Raw genomic sequence first — 13,938 nt, forward strand, 5'->3', positions numbered from 1 at the left:
ATCCAGCAGGGGACTGTCATCCACTCGCTCTCCAAGAATGGCTCCAATTAGTAGCTTGGACCATTTCTGGGGATCTTGGAATGTCTCAGGACTTTCAACAACAGCTCAAGCTCTCATATGGGACTCCTGGGCACCAGGCACGAGACGGGCCTACCTATCCGCATGGCATATGTGGGTCGGCTGGTGTTTGGAAAGGGATATTGATCCCTTTTCAGCACCTCTCACAGCTGTTCTAAATTATATCTCTACCCTTTTTGATCAAGGTAAATCCTATAAATCGATCAACGTGGCTCGATCCGCTATTTCTGCGGCTCACAACTCTATAGACAAATCATCAGTAGGGGTTGACGACTTTTACGGGGAATTTGCTTAGTCAGACCCCCTAAACCAAGATACTACAACTTCTGTGATGTCAACTAGGTTTTTTCCTGTTTAGAGTCTTGGCCTTCTAACGAGGCCTGGACACTATGCCAACTTTCGGCTAAAGTAGCACTTCTCCTATGTTTGGTATCCTTCCGAAGGGTCTCTGACATTCGAGCATTTGACTACCATGCCCTAGTCTTCACACCTGAGGGAGTTAGGTTCTATATCACCAGATGAACGAAGACTAATTCCTTTTCAGTCTTCTACCCTTACTTTCCGGACAGACCGTCGCTCTGCGTGGCGCGTTGTGTCCGACACTACTTAGATACCACAGTTTCTTTACGCCCCTCTACGGGACTCCTTTTGGTTTACTATGTCAGACGACACAAACTGGTCTCCACTCCCACCATTGCATGATGGATCAAGTGGATACTTACCCAAGCGGGGATCGACTCCGCCTTTAGAGCACATTCAGTCAGAGGAGCAGCCGCATCCTCAGCCTTTCGTGCAGGCAGTTCCCTCTCAGACATTCTATCGTCTGCAGATTGGTCCAGAGAAGCGACCTTTCGCACCTTTTATTTTAAACCTATGCCACATGCTGTGTCCACTATTATATAAGAGCGTTAAAACAGCAAATATGAAGCCTCTTGTCTTGCCATAAAATTAGGGATTATTCTAGCTTTAGTAACCGAATAATTTAAATTGTATTAACGACAGGAGGCAAATATTTTCCCTCCCTTTTCTTTCTCCCACCCTTGGAGGAAGGTTATTAGGTAAGTTAATGTTTCCCCATTCCAACATGTCATTACACATCATCTACCATAGTTTTATTATTAATATCTCTGAATAAACATACAACATATAACCATTAAATTTGATGTCCACTACTGAAAATGACTATTCACTGTATGTGTTTCATAACCTTTACACCCCTAGAAAGACAACCTATACTTTCATGGAATTCAATCTGTTTTCCTTCTAGTGTGAAAACCCAAGATGGTCACCACATAAGGGAGTCGACAACACGACCCTCGGTTTACATGGTTGACTACAACATGGAAGCTACAGTTTGTTTCCTGTTTACATGGTTCTACAGTTTACACGGTTGATGCCTACCATAATCGGCTACAGCAAGAAAGAGGAATTGGAAGGAGTTTAATGACACTATATTCTATGACTGTGCACTCTGATTGGTTAAAGTTTTTTCTCACTACTGTTAACTGTTTCTTTGCTGCTGGGAGGTTCAGTAAAGAAAGATAAGCAAATATTCGCCTCCTGTCATTAATAACATTTAGATTATTCGGTTACTAAAGCTAGAATAATCCCTAATTATCAAGGAGCAGTAGCATAGCTGATTTTTCACAATGTTTTCTTTTTAATCTTTACTTGTCATTTTCAAGGTACATGAAACAAGTAACACAGAAAATTAAAAAATTAAAAAAACACATGGGATAAGCCATAGAGAGAAAAACATCCCCGATAGCAAGATTAGAAGGACCACCAGAAAAAAGTCTGTACAACTATGCCCTAAGGCCCAAAAGACATGCTGCCAACTTGAGAAAACTAGTGATCTCTCATCAGACCCAGAGGGGTTAACCCCAAACAAGTGAGTAGAAGCCAAACAGCACAATACAAAACTATACAAAAACTTTTGGGGAAACGAGTGAATAGATATACAGGGGAAAGGAAGGTGAGAAGAAAGTGAAGAAGAAAAGAAAGTGAGAAGAAGACAGAAAAGGCGTGAATGAAAAAAGGTAAGGAGGAATAGGAGGACATTTACACTGGAATATCTGGTGTGTGGGTGTGTGGATGTTTTGTGATTTTCATTTTCTATTCACAGATTAAGTCATTACTATATTGATACATAATGTACAAAAATAACAAAATGTTCACAATTGGTCTTGTCCTCTGGGAATTTGAAAAATATGTCTTAAAAATGTTCTAAGGAATGCTTTCAGTTTGTAAAACAAAACACATTATTACATAGTTACTGTTAAATGATTCACTGCAAAGGTGACTTTAAAACTTCTGCTTCAATTGCTCTTGTCGAAGAGAGACGAGAAAAACCAAAATTCATCGAACTACTCTACAGCTCCAAGGTTATTTTCCTATTATGACACTTACAGGCAGAAAGATAACACATATATTTTATACCAGACACAATGAGCATGAAAGTAGAGTGATTATATTTAGTGCATTAGAATTGTTTTTATATGATGTTTATGTTTTTTGGCAGCTCATAAAGAGTGTATGTTTCTTACTGTACTCTTTTGTTATATACTTTAATTTTCAATTCTCAATTTACTATTTAGCCAATAAATCTCAGTTGTCTTTGTTTTATAAGCAGCACATCAAAAATAAACAAAAATGCAAGGACTGTTTTTTTTTTGTTTGTTTTTTATTGGAACAATTATTTCATATTTGGCAAAGAAGACTATAGAGACAGCACTTATAATTGTTAATCAAATACCTGGACAGACTTTAAAACACTCAACACTTTTTTTTTTAAATGTATGTTTACCCATTAATATGGCACAAACATAAAAGTGATGTAGGTCTTCTCTAAATTATGCTACCATTGCTAGCTTGCTATCTTTGTAGTTAGCATGCTCATTAAAATACTCACTACTCACCCTAACACAATGGAGAACAGCCAAATGGTATGCTCTCAAAAGGTATTACTGAGCTATCTTCAAATAGAATTAGGACTTTCATACAGTGGTACAGCAATGGATGTAGAAGCCCATGACTACTTAAAGTTAACCCAGAGGGATTAAGGTTGCCAAAAAAGCCAAATTCATGAAACTGGAGCTAGTTAAAAAAAAACAAAACATAAACCAAGTTCAGAGAAGCCAAAACAGAGTAGTCAAATTTAACCAGGTCATACACTAAACGTAGGTATGTACTTGATGGCAACCAAGAATCACTACAGGGGAGGATCGTGAAAATTGGATGGGCTTTTATAGTCAGAAGGACTCAGTAATTTTAGTTTTTTTGTCTGTCGTTCAACTATGGAAAAGGTCTGAGTAGTGCTACAAGTGCTGCAGGAGGCATATCCCACGATTGCAGCTCTAAGACGCTGATCTAATTTTGAAGAATGGATCACCAAGCCAACGTATGTGCCACCAGGGCAACACGTGCATAAATGTTGTCCAACTAAAGAAATGTTAAAGACCACTGTCTTAAAATAGAATGATTTAGACTATTACAAATGTAGTTAATCTCAACTTCTGATTCAATGCATAACCTACATAACAACACCCACCTCTCACTGGATATAACTAATTGCCTGTGTCTGTCTCACTGCTACAGGCTATCATTAAATGAATAGAAAGTGTACAGCAAAATCTTCCCTTTCATGTTCTAACATAAAACAAAATCACATTTTGGCTTGGTGTGCTCAGGTGTGCTTGACTACTCTTTAATTTAATATGAAATTAATTCAATTTGAAACAGTTTATATAACTTGACAGATAAGAAAGTTTGCTGTGAGTTATTTAAATTCACAGTTTTTACTTCGTAATGTAGTCATTTGCAGGTATTACTAATTTTTATCCTTCATTCTAAAGTATATTCTAAGGACCCTTAAGTTTAGAACAAATCTGTATGCTGTCCATCTTTGTACACATCTAGTCAGGATAAGAAAAAATGAAACATGCACCATAACAACTTCATATCTTACTTTAACAAAAACATTTTTTTTACCCATACAGGTAATTCCTGTCCACCTTATAAAATGCTGTGATCATTTTGCAAAGATAATTAGAATGTGTTCTGATTCCCTGTGATTATTGCATGTTAACATGCTGATGGATCTGAAGCTCCAGGCCCATTCATTGAAATAGGCTACAGAAACAATGAGGAAGAAAAATGTAATTAAACCCCTTCTCCTTGCCATTCAGTCTCATTACTTGCTATTGATGGATGCATCTAAATAATAAAATAACAATGTTATGTGGAGCACCACACACACACCAAAAAAAACACACATGTCTGCTCATCATGAGCCAAGAGCTTCTAAAGTAAACATACTCTACTGTAAGATTTAATTGTAAATGAAATTATTTTGTCATGTTGGCTGTGTGAGTCACAGTCAGGGGAGAAAGAGTAAGGGTTGCATAAACAGAAACAAAAGTGATTTGATTCCTAAATGGGATAAATTTAGAAAAAATTTGAGTGATACTACAGGGGCATGATGTACACACAAAACTGCTTAATAAAGTTAAGCTCTGCAGTCATCCACGTGACTGCTTTCTGCAGTTTTAACTAGGAAATCCCTCTGCTGATGTGAGCATCAACATTAGCATAGGGAATCACTTTGGATTAAGGTAGGGTTAGTGTTAGGCTAAGGTAAGAGTTAATGCCAAAAATGAATTTAAATCCTAGATATATGAGGCTTTTGCGTTGTATTTCTGTTGTTGCACTTGAAGTGTAAAATGTATTATAAGCAAAAATGTTTTTCCCATTTTTAACATTTTATTTACACATTATATTGTGTTAGGTATACATATAGTACTAAAACAAAAAGTTATTTCTGTCCATTAAAAAACATATATAATATGTATGGGTGAAATTAAAGCGGCACTGTCATGCCGAACTTACCTTTCCTCAATCTCTTCCTCTTCTCCGCCTCTCTCAGGATCTGTTATTCTTTTCTTCCATTCTTCTTTAGTTTTCTTTAAAATCATAAGACAAAGTAGGGACTCTGTCTTATGGAGGATTCCTCCGCTTGGCCAGCTCTGACCAGCGGAGGAGCAAAGTGTGCTTCATTTCCGCTGGCCAGAGCAATTTTCCCATGATCCCTAGCTTTCCTCCCAGTTCCCACAATGCTTCCTGTCAGTATTGCCGAAAGTCCTGTCACTTAGACAGAACGCCGGCAAAACTGCCGAATTGCATCCTAACAGAATGAGAAGAGTTTCTCCATTGGTGTTAGGTGCAATTCGGTACTTTGTTCGTATCGGAATTTCATTCTAATGAATGAAACTCCGATCCTATTCATTGCTGTGGCTGCATTTTGCAGCCGCTTAGTAGATAACTCCCTAATTCCCACGGTATTAGGGAGCTATCTACTAAAAGGCTGAAATACCTGAATTGGTCTTGAAGCCAAATGTACTAATACTAAGTAAAGATTACTTAGTATTAGTAAATAATATGCCCCTACTCGCTATACCGCGAGTAGGGGCATGTCTAGTAAGCAGTGAGCAGCCTGTGGCTGCTCACTGTAAAAAAAACCAAAAAAACACCTAAACCCCCCCCCCCCCCCTGCGCGGGGGTTAAAGATGGGGGGGACCTACTGTCCTCCCCCCTGGCCCCCACCCCTGCGCGGTGGGTGGGGGCCCTAATAAAATAATAAGGGGGGGGACCTACTGTCCTCCCCCCCTGGCCCCCACCCCTGCGCTGTGGGTGGGGGCCCTAATAAAATAATAAGGGGGGGGACCTACTGTCCTCCCCCCCTGGCCCCCACCCCTGCGCTGTGGGTGGGGGCCCTAATAAAATAATAAGGGGGGGGACCTACTGTCCTCCCCCCCTGGCCCCCACCCCTGCGCTGTGGGTGGGGGCCCTAATAAAATAATAAGGGGGGGGACCTACTGTCCTCCCCCCCTGGCCCCCACCCCTGCACGGTGGGTGGGGGCCCTAGTAAAATAATAAGGGGGGGGACCTACTGTCCTCCCCCCCTGGCCCCCACCCCTGCGCTGTGGGTGGGGGCCCTAATAAAATAATAAGGGGGGGGGACCTACTGTCCTCCCCCCCTGGCCCCCACCCCTGCGCTGTGGGTGGGGGCCCTAATAAAATAATAAGGGGGGGGGACCTACTGTCCTCCCCCCTGGCCCCCACCCCTGCGCTGTGGGTGGGGGCCCTAATAAAATAATAAGGGGGGGGGGACCTACTGTCCTCCCCCCCTGGCCCCCACCCCTGCGCGGTGGGTGGGGGCCCTAATAAAATAATAAGGGGGGGGACCTACTGTCCTCCCCCCCTGGCCCCCACCCCTGCGCGGTGGGTGGGGGCCCTAGTAAAATAATAAGGGGGGGGACCTACTGTCCTCCCCCCTTGGCCCCCACCCCTGCGCTGTGGGTGGGGGCCCTAATAAAATAATAAGGGGGGGGGACCTACTGTCCTCCCCCCCTGGTCCCCACCCCTGCGCTGTGGGTGGGGGCCCTAATAAAATAATAAGGGGGGGACCTACTGTCCTCCCCCCCCCTGGCCCCCACCCCTGAGCGGTGGGTGGGGGCCCTAAATGAACCCCCCCCCATCAAGGTGACTAGGGGTCCCAAGCCCCTAGTCACCCCCCCCCACCCAAAACATTCTATCCCCTACCTACCCCCCTCACCCTAAAAATAGTGAGGGGGGAATAAAATAACTAACCTGTAAAAAAAAAAAAATTAAACTTACCATTTGACGTCTTCTTTTTTCTAAATTCTTCTTTCTTCAGCCCCCAAAAAAGCCAAATAAAAATCCATCATACCCGTCGCACTTTAAAAAAAAAAAAAAAAAACGAGCGCAAAAAAAAATTAATCCGTGTTCACCCATGGAGGGCACGCCGCGTACTGAGCTCCGCAGGGCGGATCAAGGCTTATATAGCCTTGCCCCGCCCTGCAATTAGGCTTAGAACACACTGATTGGTTGGTTTAAGCCAATCAGAGTGCTCTGTGTCATTTTACACAGCGTGGGAAAATTCAAAAGAACTTTCCCACGCTGTGTAAAATGACAGATCACTGTGATTGGATGGTTTTCAAGCCATCCAATCACAGTGCTCTGTGTCATTTTACAAGCGTGGGAAAATTCCAAAGAACTTTCCCACGCTTGTAAAATGACACAGAGCACTGTGATAGGATGGATTTCAAGCCATCCAATCACAGTGCTCTGTGTCATTTTACAAGCGTGGGAAAATTCCAAAGAACTTTCCCAAGCTTGTAAAATTACACAGAGCACTGTGATTGGATGGCTTGAAAACCATCCTATCACAGTGCTCTGTGTCATTTTACAAGCGTGGGAAAGTTCTTTGGAATTTTCCCACGCTTGTAAAATGACACAGAGCACTCTGATTGGCTTAAACCAACCAATCAGTGTGTTCTAAGCCTAATTGCAGGGCGGGGCAAGGCTATATAAGCCTTGACCCGCCCTGCGGAGCTCAGTACGCGGCGTGCCCTCCATGGGTGAACATGGATAAACTTTTTTTTTGCGCTCGTTTTTTTTTTTTTTTTTTTTTAAAGTGCTACGGGTATGATGGATTTTTATTTGGCCTTTTTGGGGGCTGAAGAAAGAAGAATTTAGAAAAAAGAAGACGTCAAATGGTAAGTTTAATTATTTTTTTTACAGGTTAGTTATTTTATTCCCCCCTCACTATTTTTAGGGTGAGGGGGGTAGGTAGGGGTTAGAATGTTTTGGGGTGAGGGGGGGGGGGTGACTAGGGGCTTGGGACCCCTAGTCACCTTGATGGGGGGGGGGTCATTTAGGGCCCCCACCCACCGCTCAGGGGTGGGGGCCAGGGGGGAGGACAGTAGGTCCCCCCCCTTATTGTTTTATTAGGGCCCCCACCCACCGCGCAGGGGTGGGGGCCAGGGGGGAGGACAGTAGGTCCCCCCCTATCTTTATTTAGGGCCCCCACCCACCGCTCAGGGGTGGGGGCCAGGGGGGAGGACAGTAGGTCCCCCCCCCTTATTATTTTATTAGGGCCCCCACCCACCGCGCAGGGGTAGGGGCCAGGGGGGAGGACAGTAGGTCCCCCCCTATCTTTATTTAGGGCCCCCACCCACCGCGCAGGGGTGGGGGCCAGGGGGGAGGACAGTAGGTCCCCCCCTATCTTTATTTAGGGCCCCGACCCACCGCGCAGGGGTGGGGGCCAGGGGGGAGGACAGTAGGTCCCCCCCCCCTATCTTTATTTAGGGCCCCCACCCAGCGCTCAGGGGTGGGGGCCAGGGGGGAGGACAGTAGGTCCCCCCCCTTATTATTTTATTAGGGCCCCCACTTACCGCGCAGGGGTGGGGGCTGGGGGGGAGGACAGTAGGTCCCCCCCCTTATTATTTTATTAGGGCCCCCACCCACCGCGCAGGGGTGGGGGCCGGGGGGGGAGGACAGTAGGTCCCCCCCCTTATTGTTTTATTAGGGCCCCCACCCACCGCGCAGGAGTGAAAAACTTGAAAACCATCCTATCACAGTGCTCTGTGTCATTTTACAAGCGTGGGAAAGTTCTTTGGAATTTTCCCACGCTTGTAAAATGACACAGAGCACTCTGATTGGCTTAAACCAACCAATCAGTGTGTTCTAAGCCTAATTGCAGGGCGGGGCAAGGCTATATAAGCCTTGACCCGCCCTGCGGAGCTCAGTACGCGGCGTGCCCTCCATGGGTGAACATGGATTAATTTTTTTTTTGCGCTCGTTTTTTTTTTTTTTTTTTTTTTAAAGTGCTACGGGTATGATGGATTTTTATTTGGCCTTTTTGGGGGCTGAAGAAAGAAGAATTTAGAAAAAAGAAGACGTCAAATGGTAAGTTTAATTATTTTTTTTACAGGTTAGTTATTTTATTCCCCCCTCACTATTTTTAGGGTGAGGGGGGTAGGTAGGGGTTAGAATGTTTTGGGGTGAGGGGGGGGGGTGACTAGGGGCTTGGGACCCCTAGTCACCTTGATGGGGGGGGGGGTCATTTAGGGCCCCCACCCACCGCTCAGGGGTGGGGGCCAGGGGGGAGGACAGTAGGTCCCCCCCTTATTGTTTTATTAGGGCCCCCACCCACCGCGCAGGGGTGGGGGCCAGGGGGGAGGACAGTAGGTCCCCCCCCTATCTTTATTTAGGGCCCCCACCCACCGCTCAGGGGTGGGGGCCAGGGGGGAGGACAGTAGGTCCCCCCCCCTTATTATTTTATTAGGGCCCCCACCCACCGCGCAGGGGTAGGGGCCAGGGGGGAGGACAGTAGGTCCCCCCCTATCTTTATTTAGGGCCCCCACCCACCGCGCAGGGGTGGGGGCCAGGGGGGAGGACAGTAGGTCCCCCCCTATCTTTATTTAGGGCCCCCACCCACCGCGCAGGGGTGGGGGCCAGGGGGGAGGACAGTAGGTCCCCCCCTATCTTTATTTAGGGCCCCCACCCAGCGCTCAGGGGTGGGGGCCAGGGGGGAGGACAGTAGGTCCCCCCCCTTATTATTTTATTAGGGCCCCCACTTACCGCGCAGGGGTGGGGGCTGGGGGGGAGGACAGTAGGTCCCCCCCCTTATTATTTTATTAGGGCCCCCACCCACCGCGCAGGGGTGGGGGCTGGGGGTGAGGACAGTAGGTCCCCCCCTTATTGTTTTATTAGGGCCCCCACCCACCGCGCAGGGGTGGGGGCCGGGGGGGAGGACAGTAGGTCCCCCCCCTTATTGTTTTATTAGGGCCCCCACCCACCGCGCAGGAGTGGGGGCCGGGGGGAGGACAGTAGGTCCCCCCCTTATTGTTTTATTAGGGTCCCCACCCACCGCGCAGGGGTGGGGGCCTGGGGGGAGGAAAGTAGGTCCCCCCCTTATTATTTTATTAGTGCCCCCACCCACTGCGCAGGGCTTGGGGCCAGGGGGGAGGACAGTAGGTCCCCCCCCCCCCTTATTACCATTTATGTTTTTACAGTGAGCAGCCACAGGCTGCTCACTGTTTAGTGGACATGCCCCTACTCGCGGTATAGCGAGTAGGGGCATTGGGGAGATTTTAATCTCCCTTGTGCTATTATGGGGGTCATATTGACCCCCATAGAGTGAGGGGGGACCTGGGGGGCTTATGAAGTGGTGGGGAGCACACCTCCCCACCGCTTCTGTCTTTACATATTACAAGGAGGGAGCTGCACGTCGGTAGCTCCCTCCTTGTAATAAACTGATCGAACAAACGAACACTGATACTCAGTGATACTCAGTGTTAGTTTGTTCGTCTGATTTTTTCTATTCATTCATTCGTCTGTCTGATGAATGAATGAATAGATGAAATTCCCGTTCGCATGTCCAGGTGTTTCACAGGGCATGTGCGGGAATCTCACAGTCTGTCTAGTGTGGGTAGATGACGTGTCCCACAGGGACTTCACCTACCCACACAAAGATGGCGGCGCCCTGAATAAAGATCGGGGCAGAAGATACAGATTTAAAAATAGGTAATCTGGGGGGTTTAGGGGCATTTGGGGGTGACTAGGGGGTCAATTGGATGTAGTGGAGGCGGGAGGGGGGTTAAAAAAAAACGGGATTCGGCATGACAGTGCCGCTTTAAAGATATACCTTAAATTACACAGAACAAACTCATAACATACATTCTATATTTTGTTTTTTAATTTAGATTTTGGAAATTAACTTTATCATTGAGATGTTAATTGAAGATTCCTTCGTGTATTGTTCTTTTTGACAGTGTTTAAGAGTTAAGGGAACAAGTAGAGGTAGGTTGGCATCTCACCCGGTTAAACTGCAGATAAAACCTGCCATCTGGTTAGACTTCTCTTAGGTCTCAAAAAGGCTTCAGCTTTAATGTGCCACGAGGCTGCCCAGAGTATTGAAATGACAGCAGCTTCCGTCAACACGAAAGATACAGAAACCACAGATGATAGTTTTGACCTTCTTTGGGCCTTGTCATTGAAGTTTAGCTGAAACCGCTCTAGGCACAGATCATCTAAGCCTTATATGAGACTAGGGGTGGTCTGAGATCAAGTTGACTGATAAATTATGACAGCTTTCAAAATGAGTGCCACGTACAGCTTTAAGAATTACCATGTCTGAACTTCTGTTTTCAGCAATGGCGACATTACATATAGGAGGCATCAGTGTTTATTCTCCAGATGTGAGGGAGACCAGTGGGATTTCTGAAAAGACTCTGATTGGGTAACACCCCACCAGATCATTTGCTGGGCTCTGCTTTCAGCCTTTTGGTCGTCACTGTCTGTATGTTATGTATTGTGTATTAGCTTGCTGATCACTGTCGGTGGGAGGGGGGATATAAAGTTTTATTTTTTTAAATAAAAATATAGATATGTATATTTATACAAACGTATTTACACTCACACTAAGAGCACTCACACACAGCACAATCACACACAGCACAATCACACACAGCAAACTCATACTAACAGCACACACACACAGCACCCTCAAACACAGACAGCACCCTCAGACACACACAGCACCCTCACACACAGACAGCACCCTCAGACACACACAGCACCCTCACTCACACAGCACCCTCAGACAGACAGCACCCTCACTCACACCTCACCCTCAGACACAGACAGCACCCTGACTAACACAGCACCCTCACACGGAGACAGCACCCTCAGACACAGACAGCACCCTCATACACACAGCACCCTCAGACACACAGCACCCTAAGACACAGACAGCACCCTCACTCACACAGCACCCTCAGACACAGACAGCACCCTCACTCACACAGCACCCTCAGAAGCGTACAACACAGTCTCACACAGCCCACTCTCACACTTATACAGCACACACACACATATATATAATATATAAAATAACCCTCAGTAAGTTAACAGACAAAGAAAATTAGAAACATAGAATGTAAATAAGAACACGCACACACACAGCACCTCTCAAACACATGCTGCACCCTTCACACATACAAACAGCACACCCAACACAATGCACCCTTCTCACATACAATACGTCCAAACATATATATATATATATATATATATATACTAGAGTACCCCTCACACTGCACCACTACACACATTATGCTCCAGATACACGCTAGATCACTTACCCTATATACACTCTGAATCCTCTATACACACACACACACACACACACACACACAATCTCCTATACACACTCTGGGTCCTTTACACACAAGATCTCCTACACGCACACTGCACCACCTACACACACTACATTCCTGACATACAAACTCTGGATCCCCTATGCACACACTATATTCCTTGTAAGCAAACACACAGGGCCGGACTGGGGATACAAAGCAGCCCTGGAAAATCTATGCCTGCCCCATAAGTCATTGCGCCATATATTGCCGTATGTAATATGTAAGGCAATGTCTTGCCACCCCAGATGGTTGAGTATATATATATATATATATATATATATATACACACACACACATTAAGCATTCTCACATGCAGTTCAGTGGTAGTGTACTGGTGAAGCGCTATAAGATATTAAATTATAACAATAGTGTTTTTTCCTATTTACAATTGGTGAATAAACTTTGACATGTGAATATATGCATAAACAGTACCTTTTAGGTATATACAAAGGTGTCCTAAGTTGGTAATCAGTACCTTAAAACAAACAGAATATACCAAACATAGTGTAAACTGTGACAAAAAATGAAAATAAATTTGAATTAAGAGGGAAAATTCCCACTCACACTTTGGAGAGCTAATAGTGTATAGCTCAATTTGATCGCCTGTGGGGTCCGTGGAGGCGACCCTATCCCTTCTTTTTGCTGGATATTGTTGTCTTTAAAACTCTGAAACGTTAAAACATATATATGGTGCAGTACCGTATGGTTCCAAATATGTGTGAAAAAGAACACTATTAGCTCTCCAAAGTGTGAGTGGGAATTTTCCCTCTTAATTCAAATTTATTTTCATTTTTTGTCACAGTTTACACTATGTTTGGTATATTCTGTTTTTTTTAAGGTACTGATTACCAACTTAGGACACCTTTGTATATACCTAAAAGGTACTGTTTATGCATATATTCACATGTCAAAGTTTATTCACCAATTGTAAATAGGAAAAAACACTATTGTTATAATTTAATATCTTATAGCGCTTCACCAGTACACTACCACTGAACTCACTCTTAAAGATAAGAACTTGGTGTTAAAGCTGCTCATCCGCTATTCACTTTTTGCAAATTAGCGCTAGTACTACCCTGTTTTATTCTCACATGCAGTGTTTACATTGCTTCCTAGTGACACCTCTAGTGACAGTCACTCAGACAGTCACTAGAGGTGCTTCCTGTGTCAGTGCTGCACAGCGTGATTGCACAGTGTGCAGCACCTACTATCAGGGCCTTTGCAGCCAATCCTATGGCAGAGCATTGGATTGGCTCAGATCATCATGCTTGATGATGTCAGCCATAGAGGCAGGGCCAGTCGAGGGGAGACCAGCACGGCGTGGGGAGAAAAAAAAAAGGTGAGTAAAAACACTTTTTAAATACACACAGATACACCATGACACAGACACACACACCATGACACAGACACACAATGACACAACACACATGCCATGACACAGACACACACGCCATGACACAGACACACACGCCATGACACAGACACACAATGACACATACACACATGCCATGACACAGACACACACACCATGACACAGACACACAATGACACAGACACACACACCATGACACAGACACACAATGACACATACACACACGCCATGACACAGACACACAATGACACAGACACACGCCATGACACAGACACACGCCATCACGCAGACACGCCATCACACAGACACACACCATGACACAGACACACACACCATGACACAGACACACACACCATGACACAGACACACACACCATGACACAGACACACACACACACCATGACACAGACACACACACACACCA

This window comes from Pelobates fuscus, chromosome 5, assembly GCF_036172605.1.
Source record: "Pelobates fuscus isolate aPelFus1 chromosome 5, aPelFus1.pri, whole genome shotgun sequence".
In the NCBI taxonomy this organism is placed as follows: domain Eukaryota; kingdom Metazoa; phylum Chordata; class Amphibia; order Anura; family Pelobatidae; genus Pelobates; species Pelobates fuscus.